The sequence below is a fragment of the Choloepus didactylus genome, chromosome 3, assembly GCF_015220235.1.
Source record: "Choloepus didactylus isolate mChoDid1 chromosome 3, mChoDid1.pri, whole genome shotgun sequence".
Taxonomy (NCBI): Eukaryota; Metazoa; Chordata; class Mammalia; order Pilosa; family Megalonychidae; genus Choloepus; species Choloepus didactylus.
The window spans coordinates 72,310,454-72,322,061 of NC_051309.1; the positions used below are offsets into that span (position 1 = coordinate 72,310,454).

The window sequence follows — 11,608 nt, forward strand, 5'->3', positions numbered from 1 at the left end:
TTTTGGAGATCTGCTTTATTAATTTTCCTTTTGACATTAGCTATAAGTGTATGTGTCTTGTGTGGATTCTGCCTCCAGATGTGCTCCTCAATTACTGCACAGGGATATTTATAGAAGAGGGGTGGAATGTGAGACCATAAACCAGAAAACTCATAAATTCCTAGATAAGACAAACAACAAAACCTGTAGGTGCATCTTAAGGTGCTTGTGCATATTCCTAAGCACAATAGCTATGTGTGTAGGACAACTCCTGTTACATATCAGTAACTTCAAAGAAACATGTTTATGATCTTGGAATCCCAACTTGGCTCTATGACTTCCTTGTCCTTATCTCTATAATGCCCTGTAATCCCCTGGGTGGCACAGAGTGCTGCTCTGAACATCCTGTAGCTGCCAAAGACCAGCTACCTGGTCTGTAATTTCTCAAATAAACTGTTATTATTTTGCCATATGGAGTAGCCTGCTTCACTTTTTGGCCTTAAGTGCCCATCATCTTTGGTGGAATCTATTTTGTAGGTTCATGGCCAGTCATAGAATCATTCTGGATTTTCAATACTGTCACATCTTAAATCTATACTGCCCTACCCAGTCCTATTTTCTAACAATTTTCTTTTCTGCTCTTACCTGTGGTCTATAATAGTGGCGATGGTGGGGGAGGAGAAAAATCAAGTGAGGTGGGAATGTAAAATGGTACAGCTGCTGTGGAAGATGGTGTGGTGGTTCCTCAGAAAGCTAAGTATAGGGTTACCCTATGATCCAGCAATCCCACAACTCAGTATATTCCCTGAAGAACTGAAAACAGGGACACAAACACATTTGCACAGCAATGTTCCTAGCAATATTATTCACAATTGCCAAAAGATAGAAACAACCCAAAGATCTATCAACCCACGAATGGATAAACAAAATGTGGTATATACATACAATTAAATATTATTCAGCAATAAGAAGGAAGGAAGTCCTGAAGCAGGTGGCAACATGGATGGACCCTGAGGACACTATGTTGATTGTAATAAGTCAGACACAAAAGGACAAATCTTGTATGAACTCACTAATATGAACTGATTATGTTATGTAAACTCATAGATAGAGAATCTACAATATAGGTTGCCAGGGGATGGAATAAAGCAAGAGAATGGGGAGTGGTTGCTTAATATGTGCAGAATCTTTAACTAGGTTGAACTTAAATGTTTGGAAATGGATAGAGGTGACAGTAGCATGTTATTGTGAGAATAATTAGCAGTGCTGAATGGTGTGTGAATGTGGTTGATAGGGGAAGTTTAGAGTCATATACATCACTGGAAGGAAAGCCACATGCTAAAATATGGAAATGTATAAGTTAGTTAATCTTGTGGTAGATGATGACTTTGATTAACAGTACAAACATAAAAATTTTCTTCCATGAACTAGAGCAAATGTAGAAAACTCTTACAAGAAGTTAATAATAGAGTGGTATCTGGGGAAAAACACACCTATTGCAAACTATGGACTATAGTTAACAGTAATATCTTAATATTCTTTCATCAACAGTAACAAATGTACCACACCAATGCTAGGGTAAATCATGTTGGAAAAAGTGTATAGGATGTTTTGTTTTTCCCTTTTTGTCTGGAGTAATGAAAGGGTTCTAAAATTCATCGTGGTGCTGAAAGCATAACTCTGTGATGACACTGTGAGCCATTGATTGTATAATTTGGATGGATTGTACGGTGTGGAATATATCTCAATAAAACTTCATTTAAAAAATCAAGTGAGTATAATGTCATAGAAGACAAGAGATGTGCAGTCTTGGAGAAGAGGTAACAAACCAAGCACAACTCTTAGAATCAGGGAAGTTTCTCCATTATAACAAGAGAAAAGAAGTTGGTTACAGATGCATAAAGGTGTTTGGGTTTGATGAAGGAAGATGTGCGCATTCATATCTGACAGTGACTCTTCTCTCAATGAAATATGAAGCAAGATCATCAGCTGGAAGTGAAGCTGAAGAAGGGGTTGTGGAACGTACAAGAAGAGAAGAAAAGGTTTGGAAAGGTGACACAGGGAGAAAATATGCCTACTAGAAAGGCATAGTAGGATTGAAAGGCAATAGCAAAAAACAATTTCAGGTGGTGTGATAAATGTGATTTAATCCAGATATTTCTGTGACATTTTTTAAAAAGAAAAGCTAATAGAACAAACCCACCAAACCTAATGCCAAATTTTCCTCTGATAATAAGTATGTTTACTATAGCAATAGAAATATGATATAACAGATTTGTAGACTGCAGGTAGCTATGTAGAAGGAACTTCTGAGAAATGACCCATCCAAAAATATAATTGTAAGACATTCTATAGGTGAACTTAAGTACTTTGTAGGTATCTAAATAAATAAACTGAATTGCTCAGCTATCCCACCATAAAATTTTATTATATACATAACTAACACTTCTCTAAATCTTAAAAAAAAAGAAAAGTGTAAACTTTGAAATTATGGTACAAAAATTTGTTGAAATGAAGAGCAGTTTTATGGTGAAAAGTTTCAATAAAAGATATAAAGAGCAAATGGAACAAGAATTGTTTTTTCAGTGTTTCTTCCTCACTGTTTTACAGAATGAAAATGATTAGTTTCTATTAATAATTCATTAATCATTCCACAAGTATTTACCCGATGTGTGCTAACTAGCATAGTACCACATGACTTGATATGGCCAGTTCAATTTGCCATACATTGCATTGTAGGCATAGCTGGTATTACAATAGCAAACACTCTTAACCCCACCATCCAGAGCTACAGCACCCACTATGCCAACCACAAGCCACATGTGTCTACTGAGCACTTGAAATGTGGCTAGTCCATATTAACATGTTTTAGTATGATTTCAAAGATGTATTATGAAAAAATGTTAAATATCTTCTAAATTTTTACATCAACTACATATTAAAATGACAATATTTTGGATATATTGGTTTGAACAAAATATATCATGAAAATTAGCTTCTTTTTACTTTTCTTAGTGTGACTATTACTATATTAAAATTGCACATGTGGCTTACATTATATTTCTATTAGGCAGCACTAATTTAGTGATAACTACTTTTAACATTTTCTCTACTTTTAAGTGCACATACATAAAAAGATGACATAAAGTAATATCCAAGACCTTCGGAACAATGCCTTTATAACAAGACTTTATTTTTGTGTGTGTGAATATATACTGGGAGCCATGGGGATGAGGCCATGGTTAATCTGATCACCAGTCATTCTAAAGCAGGAAAATAGTTGGGCCTTAAACAGGAGTGGGGAGACTGTTCTTGTCTTGAGGACTAGATGAGGAGGCATAGGATAGTGTGTCAGTTTGAATGTATTGTGTCCCCCAAACACCCTTATCTTTGATGTAGTCTTGTGGGGCAGACATTTTGGAGCTGATTAGATTTGCTTGGAATGTGCCCCACCCAGCTGTGGGTGATGGCTCTGATGAGATATTCCCATGGAGTCATGGCCCCACCCATTCAGGGTGGGCCTTGATCAGTGGAGCCATATAAATGAATTGACTCAAAGAGAAGGAACTCAGTGCAGCTGTGAGTGATGTTTTGAAGAGGAGCAAGCTTGCTAGAGAGGAACGTCCTGGGAGAAAGCCATTTTGAAACCAGGACTTTGGAGCAGACGCCAGCCATGTGCCTTCCCAGCTAACAGAGGTTTTCTGGATGCCACTGGCCATCCTCCAGTGAAGGTACCCAATTACTGATGTGTTACCTTGGACACTTTATGGCCTTAAGACTGTAACTATGTAGCCAAGTAAACCTCCTTTTTATAAAAGCCAATCCATCTCTGGTGTTTTGCATTCTACAGCGTTAGCAAACTAGAACAGATAGTATGTGGGTGAATTATCCTGGCTCTATGAAGGCAGACTCTTTCATTACCAAGCTTCCAGTTTTTTCTAGCCTCTCCTTTGCATCATAAGTCTCTTGGACATCACTTCTTATCCTCTCAGCCTCACCTCAATTCCAGACACTGCTATGGAGAACAATTCTGTACCGACTTTGACCTCCATCAGTTGGACATCGTCTTTCTTCAGGTTGGCCTAGGGTTTTTCTCAAACCTCAGTGAGGGACTTGCCTGTGGAAGTCTGTCCATCTCTCACATTTGTGCAACCCAGTAGAGCAAACAGACTATACACCCTGGGGAAACCCTCAATAAATTGAGCAGAAGTGTAAAATGCTTGTCCTTTCATTCCTCAGGTGGATGTTTCTGAGAAATACTATAGGCTCCTCAGAAAGTTCCAGCGGGATAGAACACTATACCCTAACAGAGGCACCAATTCAATAACTCATCCTAGTTTTGCCTTTTTCTTCTTCCTTATTTCTTTCTGCCTAGTCCCTTACTCCTGAGATCACCTCCAGGAAACAATCTGCATGCAAGACATTGTCTGCATGCAGTCTAACAGCCACAGGAGTGAACTGGGTAGCAGATCTTCCCCCAGTCAAGCCTAGAGATGACTGCTGTCCCAGACAGCACCTTGGCTGCAGTTTTATGAGATGCCCTGAACAAGAGGCATCCATTTAAGCTGCACCAAGATTCCTGAACTACAGATACCTTGAGATATTACTTTTGTTGTTTTAAGTGCTGACTTTGAAGTAAACTGTGACTCAGCAATTGGTAACTAACACAATGACCCACTGTGAAAGTCAAGAACTATTGGCAGCCTGATGTGAAAAAGGAGAATGGTGACCCTCTCCAGTCTTAGGGGAGTAGCTAATAAAGCTAGAATTCCTTCCAAAGACAAAGCCATTCTAACCCTGGGATTGGTGAGGAAACACTTGCCCATGTGTTCATAGACCAAAAATACACTGGAACAAAGGCCAAAATATATCTGTATTACATTCATTAACCATGGAACCACTTCCTGGTCTCAATGTTGTTGAGAAAACTAATTGAAACATTACTTGAATAATAGTAACTATGTAATTTTTAATACAAAGGGAAACAATGCCACTTGTCTTAGTCAAGCATCCTGAATCCTGACTGACAAACTCAGTTTCCCTCTTAGAAGACTTCAGGACCTGGAAGCACTGTTTCATTCATTTATTCATTTGCTGGATAATAATTGATGCTTACTCTGTGCCAGGCACACTGGAAATACAAAACAAAGACAGAAAAGCTTTCTGCCTTCATGGAGCTTACATTTTAGTGGAGGAGACAGACAATAAGCAAACATACATGTATACATTTATATGTATATGTATACGTATATGTATATATAGTGTGTGGCAGAGATGATTACTGTAAAGAAAAATATAAGATGAAAGGAAAGTGAATAACAAGGGTTTCTATGAGAGATAGGGTGGTAAAAGAAGGTCTTTCTGAGATGTTGCTATTGGAATAGAGTCTTGAATGAAGTAAGATGAAAAAAAATCACATGATTATCTGGGGAAATAGCTTTCCAGGCAGAGAAGGTGACAAAAGTAAACATGCTGAAGCAGGAGAATTTGTGAGATGCTTGAGGGGACAACAACATGGCCAAAATATTTGGGGTACAGAAAACGTACAGAAAACTAAAGAAACAGTAGAAAGATAAGATGTTATAGAGTTAATGTGAAAAGAGAAGCCATTCTTCCTGGACCTTTTAGGATGTAATAAGAACTTTGGATTTTATTTTAAGTTTAGTGGAAAAGGGTTGAAAGGTTTTAAAGCATAAAAATGACGTGGTCAAACTTACATTTCTAAAGGCTCCCAAGGGCTGCTGTGTGAAAAAAGAACTGGCTGGACGGAGTAGGAACGGGAGGCAGGGAATTAAGAAGGTATTGCAGTTGCCCAGATGAGAAAGGACGTTGGTTTGGATTGCAGAGGTGGTACATTTTGAAGTTAGAGCTGGCAGGATTTGCTGCTGGATTGAATGTGGTGGGAGGTTCAGGGCTTGAGCAATGAGGTATGTGGTAATGCCATTAACTGAGATGGCAACACTCAGGGAAAAGCAGAGAGTGAATTTTGGAAACCATGACTTTTTTTAAAGACATGCTCTATTTGAAAGGCCTTTTAGATAATTACGTGGAGCTTTTGAATAGGTAGTTGGGTATATGGGATTATGGTTTGTTGAAAATGTTGTGGATGGAAATGGAACTGTAGGGGGTGAGGAAACTGGAGAACTATTCTTGTCACTAAATACTCAGGTGATTATTCCAACTAATACCTAAAAAGATTAAGTTGTAGGCTGACTGAGGTGCCTTACAACCTCTGCAGAGGGGGCTGAATTGTAGATAGCAGAAGCTCAAGAGGAATTCAAAGATTTTAGGAAGCTACTTCACTATTATAAATGCTTTCAAATTTCTTTGCCCAGAATGAACCATATCCAAGGGTACCAACAGGACTTGTAAATGATCACTTTGAAATACCTAAACTAAGGTTTCTGGATTCTTGGATAAAGAATCCAAAAATGAGAGAAGTGGAAAATGACATTCTTTACAAAAGAGGGATGAATATTAGTTTACAAACAATTTACAGGTGAGCTTAAGTTTAGGGAAAATTCTAGAAACATTAATACATTAGGATACTAGTATGTTAGAAACATTTTAGATGTGGGATGTAAGAGAAAGAGAGTTGAGATGGCATCAAGGTTTGGGGCATGAACAACTGGAAGAATGGTATTGACCATCATGGGGAAGACAGTGGGGATAATAGGTTTCAAAGAAAAGATCAAGAGTTCAGTTTTGGACATATTGTATTTGATATAATGCTGAAATGCATTATACCAGAAATGGAGTGACTTTTAGCAATGGGGATTCATTAGATTACAAGGTACAAATTTAAGGCCATGAAAAATGTCCACATTAAGGCATCAACAAAAGGATACATTCTCTGAGGAAAGGCTGTCAGCATCAGGGTTCCTCTGCCACATTTCTCTGCCACATGCCAAAAGCAGCAACCCATTGTAATCAACCTGCCACCAGTCTGTTGGTCCCTCTTTCCCAGGTTAAGCTTCTGTTTTCAGTGGCTTTCTCTCTGAGTACCTGTGTGCATTTTTCTCTCTCTTGTCTTCATAAAGGACACTAGTAAAGGGATTAAGAAACACACTGAATGGGCTGGATAGCATCTCAAGTGAACCAAAAGGTCCCACCTACAATATGTCTGCCCTCACAGGGATGGATTAAAAGAACATGACCATCTGTGGAATACATAACAGCTCCAAACCAGCACAGTAGCCCTGCCTGGGTTGGGTTGTTGTAGTTTTCCGCTGAATCACAGGACATGGTAGTACTATGACATGCCCTAAGTGCATTCTATATATACTCTTCCTTACCTCTATTGTGCAGTAGAAGTCCAATTTCTCCTGAATAACCAAGACCAATCACCCCAGGCCAGTAAGTAACTCCCTTCTTTGCCTGTTGGTTCAGAGACATGAGGAGTCCTAAATAGCTGGATGGCAATTTTAACTTTCAATTCAATGGAATCATTGTTGGGTCTCCTGTTAGAAGCCCTACTCACTTTAGAACTGGGGCCTCTAGGCCAGCAGAGCATAAGGGGGCAGTAACAGGAAGCGAAAATCTTGCTGGTGGATCACTATGGGTAATAGGATATAGTGACACTCCTGTCTTCACCCACTGATTCCTGGACCTGTGAATCCTGGCTACAGGAATAAGAGAAACATAGATCAGAAACTGGTTTAGAGCATATGCAACACACTAAAGAACACTGCCCAAGACCATCAAGGCATTGCCACCAAGTTGGTGCCATAATTGAGTCTTCAAAAGGCCATTCTACAATTCTATCAATTCAGCTGCATCAGGATGATGGACAAATGCTAAGAACCAGTAAATTCCATGAGCATGTGCCCACTCCAACATGTCACTTGCTGTGAAGTGAGTTCCTTGATCAGAAGCAATGCTGTGTGGAATTCCATGACAGTGGATAAGGCATTCTGTAGGTCCATGGATGGTAGTTTTGTCAGAAGTATTGCATGCAGGGAATATAAATCTATATGTAGAGTATGTGTTTATTCCAATATGAACAAAATTCTGCCCCTTTGATGATAGAAGCAGTAACCTGATGTAATCAACCTGTTACCATCACCTTGGGGAATGATGCCAAACTGGGGGCTGAGTGTTGGTCTCTGCTGCTGGCAGATTGGGCACTCAGCAGTGGCTGTAGCCAGATCAGCCTTGGTGAGTTAAAGTTCATGTTGCTAAGCACATGCATAAACTACATCCCTACCACCATAGATACTTTGTTAATGAGCTCATTGGGCAATTACAGGAGTGGCTGGAGAATGAGGCCATCTGGTATCCACAGAACAGGTCATCCTATCTACTTGATTATTAAGGTCCTCCTCTGCCAAGGTCACCCTCTGGTGAGCATTGAAAATTTTCCAAACTGTTGGCCATACCACATGAAACAGTACACAAATGCACCTCCAGGCATTTGTCCTTCCAAGCAAAATGAACAAGAGGTGGCCTGCTCAAGGTTCTGCCCACTGAGAGTATTTTCTTTCACCACTGTCCTACAGGGAAGTCACAGAGGGGTTGTAGGGCTGCAGCTGTCCACTTTGAGGTGGTACATATATATCATGCAGAAATGTCTGTAAACTAGGCCCAAGTTTTCCCTTCTTCAGTCAACTGATTGTAGGCAGCTCCCCAAGTGGTCACAGGTATGTGCTGAGAGAGAGAAGGTAATGTAGCAGGAGAAGGGGCCTTGGGCTTTGGGCCACTTCCTTGTGTAAATGACTTGTGATTTTACTTAAGGTCACTTAAGGTCAGAGTTATGTTGTGCACACCCAAATTCATGGCTTGGTGGGTCAGACAACATCCAGTTCATGATGGCAACTGAGGCCTCATTGTAACTTGCTGGCACCATGGCTGTTTGGTCTCTTCTAAAGCTCAGAAGCAAGCCAAAAGCTGTTTCTCAAAAGCAGAGTAGTGACTTGCAGAGGATTTTTGCTATTCTAATCTATATATGCTTCTCTTCCCTAGTAAATTTTAAGATATTTGAGAGTACATGCTGTATTTTATTCACATTAATGTTTTCCATAATATATGAGATGGCAGATATGCTGTCTGTTTTTGGATAAATAAATGAAGTTGAAAAAGCTTCAAAGATGGGTCTTGTTCATTGGTTAGGAAAAATGCAAACCTTAGGTTATATCCCTTGACTTTGACCATGAGCTATGTGTCATGGCCAAATTAGTTTTCTACTTCTTGAACAAACTTTGATTCTGCAACTATGCACTCACCTGAAACAAAAGAGTGTCCAGGCTGGATCTGCTATCAAAAAGCTTCTTGCATGTCTACCATACCTTAAATAGAGACTCTTTATAAACAATTTCTACCTGTCTAGTCTAGCCATGAATCCTGAAATTGAGCTCTGCCCATGTGTTGGATGTGATTTGGTCTCTGTTTTTGGCACCAGCATGTACCACCACCTTTATGCTCTCTTGTGCTTTACTTGGAATTACATTTTCTAGACTCTCTTGCCTTCAAAGTTGTGGAAGTGAGTTATGTGCTGTCATATGTGAGAGGGCGTCTCTAAGAAAGAAGTCATTTTTTTCTTCCTCTAGCAGAAGTGGGAAGATGAGTGAACTTGAGCAGATGTGACACCTCCCATGTGAGGTTTTCCATGACTATCAACACCACAGCCCCCCACCCTCAGGCTGTGACTTTTGAAGATAGCTACCTCCATTTTCCTTATATAGACAGCATTAGCAACATCCTGATATTTTGTACAACAGGGAAATCTGAAAGTACATGATAGCCTTTCCTGTCTTTTGCTCTCTAGCCTATTGGAAATTGGAATTGTAAGCACTTAATATCTTATATTAAATCTTTTTCTACTTAAAATATGTAGATGGTTTCTGGTTTCCTCATTGAACTTAAGACTGATACAGCTTTCCATAGGAATCAAATAAAGCTTCTAGGAATTACCAGATGACTAATATAAATATAAAAGTGTTATTCATTAACATCTGACTTTAGAGCCCTCCTGAAGCTATCTTGTTCCTAGTTGTTTTTCTGTCCTTAAACCACCACTTGTTGCAACATATGTTATCTGATTCTATGTGTTTGCATCATTTTTTTTTTTAACCTGGCTCTTGCAACTTGCATGTCCTCCCTATGATTGATATACTCAGTTCCAAAAGCTCATCTTCTCTGACCTTGTATTTCGGATTAATTTTTCTCAGAGTGCACCTTACCTTCATTGATCTCATTTCTTTGCCAGTTACATTGAGCCACTGTCATCCATGAATATGTGACCCAGGATGCTACTGTGTGTTTTTTTTTTTATAAACAGTAAATATGCAAATATACTCTTTATCACATCCCTACATCAAAGAAGAGTCAGCAGAAAAACATCAAAATAGAAGATGAGTATAATTCATGAACACAGAGCAATAAACATACAGAAAGATACGAAAAGATGGTCACCAGATAAATAATTAGGAGTTTGACTATTAAACCAATGAGACAATTTTCATATACTTTGGATTTGTAAAAACTAATATCCACATTAGAGAGGCACCAAATAACTGACCCCTCCAGTGCTGCTTGATGGTACATGAGCAGGCTGGGGTTCAAGGCAGAGATGAAGCCTATACATGAGCCCAACCAAAACTAAGCCAGCTACTACTGCAACCAAAAACCCAATCTGCAACTATGTCTATTCTGATTATACATTTTGGGACCAAGAAAATGACCACTTGTGGTGCTGGTGGTGATGTTGATCTTTGTCAGGACTCTCTATTCATTGCCTACCCTCCATATACCCTGCTTTCATAAACTTCAATTTTAAAAGAAAGTCATGCCCCTTGCTCATCTGAATCTTGGGCAGTGCCCAAAGTACAAAAATGTTTCAGATTCCAACAAATGGGAAATTTTGACATACTGTAGTCTGTTGTGTCAGTTTGCAATTTAATGTCTCTCACCTCCAAATTCAGCTTTGTGCTATTGAATCTGGACCTTGTAAAGATTTCTTCTTTACTAACAGGCTGAATAGAAAAGCTTCATCAATAGAGGGCACTGGAATAACCCTGCAAGTTGGTAATGGCAGGAAGACACATCCCTTCCCAGGTATTACCCTTCTATTCAGTAATTGTGATTGTTGGATTTTAAGAACTTTGTGACTTACTATCCAATTATGAAGGGTTGTTCAAGAAAGCAAGGACAGTAACTCCAGCATATTTAAAGTCTTGTGTAGAAAATACCTTCAGTTCTTTTAAACAAAAACTTAATTCAGGTTTCATAATTCTAGGTAAAAGGTCAGTTAGGACCATTCAAAATACCTGAAATAAAGAAAATTTCCATGAAGAATTGTTTTATGCTTCTTGAGGGACAAATGCATACCATTTGAATGCATCTAATGTATATAGAAGAAATTTGTGAAAATGCACAGTAAAAACTTCAGGCTTTCTGATCTTCTCGAGTCAGTAGTTTGAGATCCCAATGAGTCTCATTTTGTTTAAAAGTTATGAAACCATACATAAATCAGCACCAAAGTGGAATTTTTGAAGGATTTACAAAACACGAATCATACCTTGAATATAATCTAACTTTATGTCCCCAGGAACCAGTGCCTCTTTAATTTGATGAATGAAATTGATGAATATTGAGGAATAATTTATCAAAAAAAAAAAACAAACCACACTCA

The 11,608-nt window shown here is 38.8% G+C and overlaps 1 long non-coding RNA gene across 1 annotated transcript in view; it reads right to left on the reverse strand.

Annotated features, from left to right (window-relative positions):
• Positions 1-5,826, reverse strand: part of LOC119529468 — a 72,522-nt gene extending 66,696 nt beyond the window's left edge. The window contains exon 1 of the long non-coding RNA XR_005215871.1: positions 5,697-5,826. This is a non-coding gene — a long non-coding RNA (uncharacterized LOC119529468). The remainder of the gene's footprint in view (positions 1-5,696) is intronic.
• Between the last annotated feature and the right edge of the window lie 5,782 nt (positions 5,827-11,608).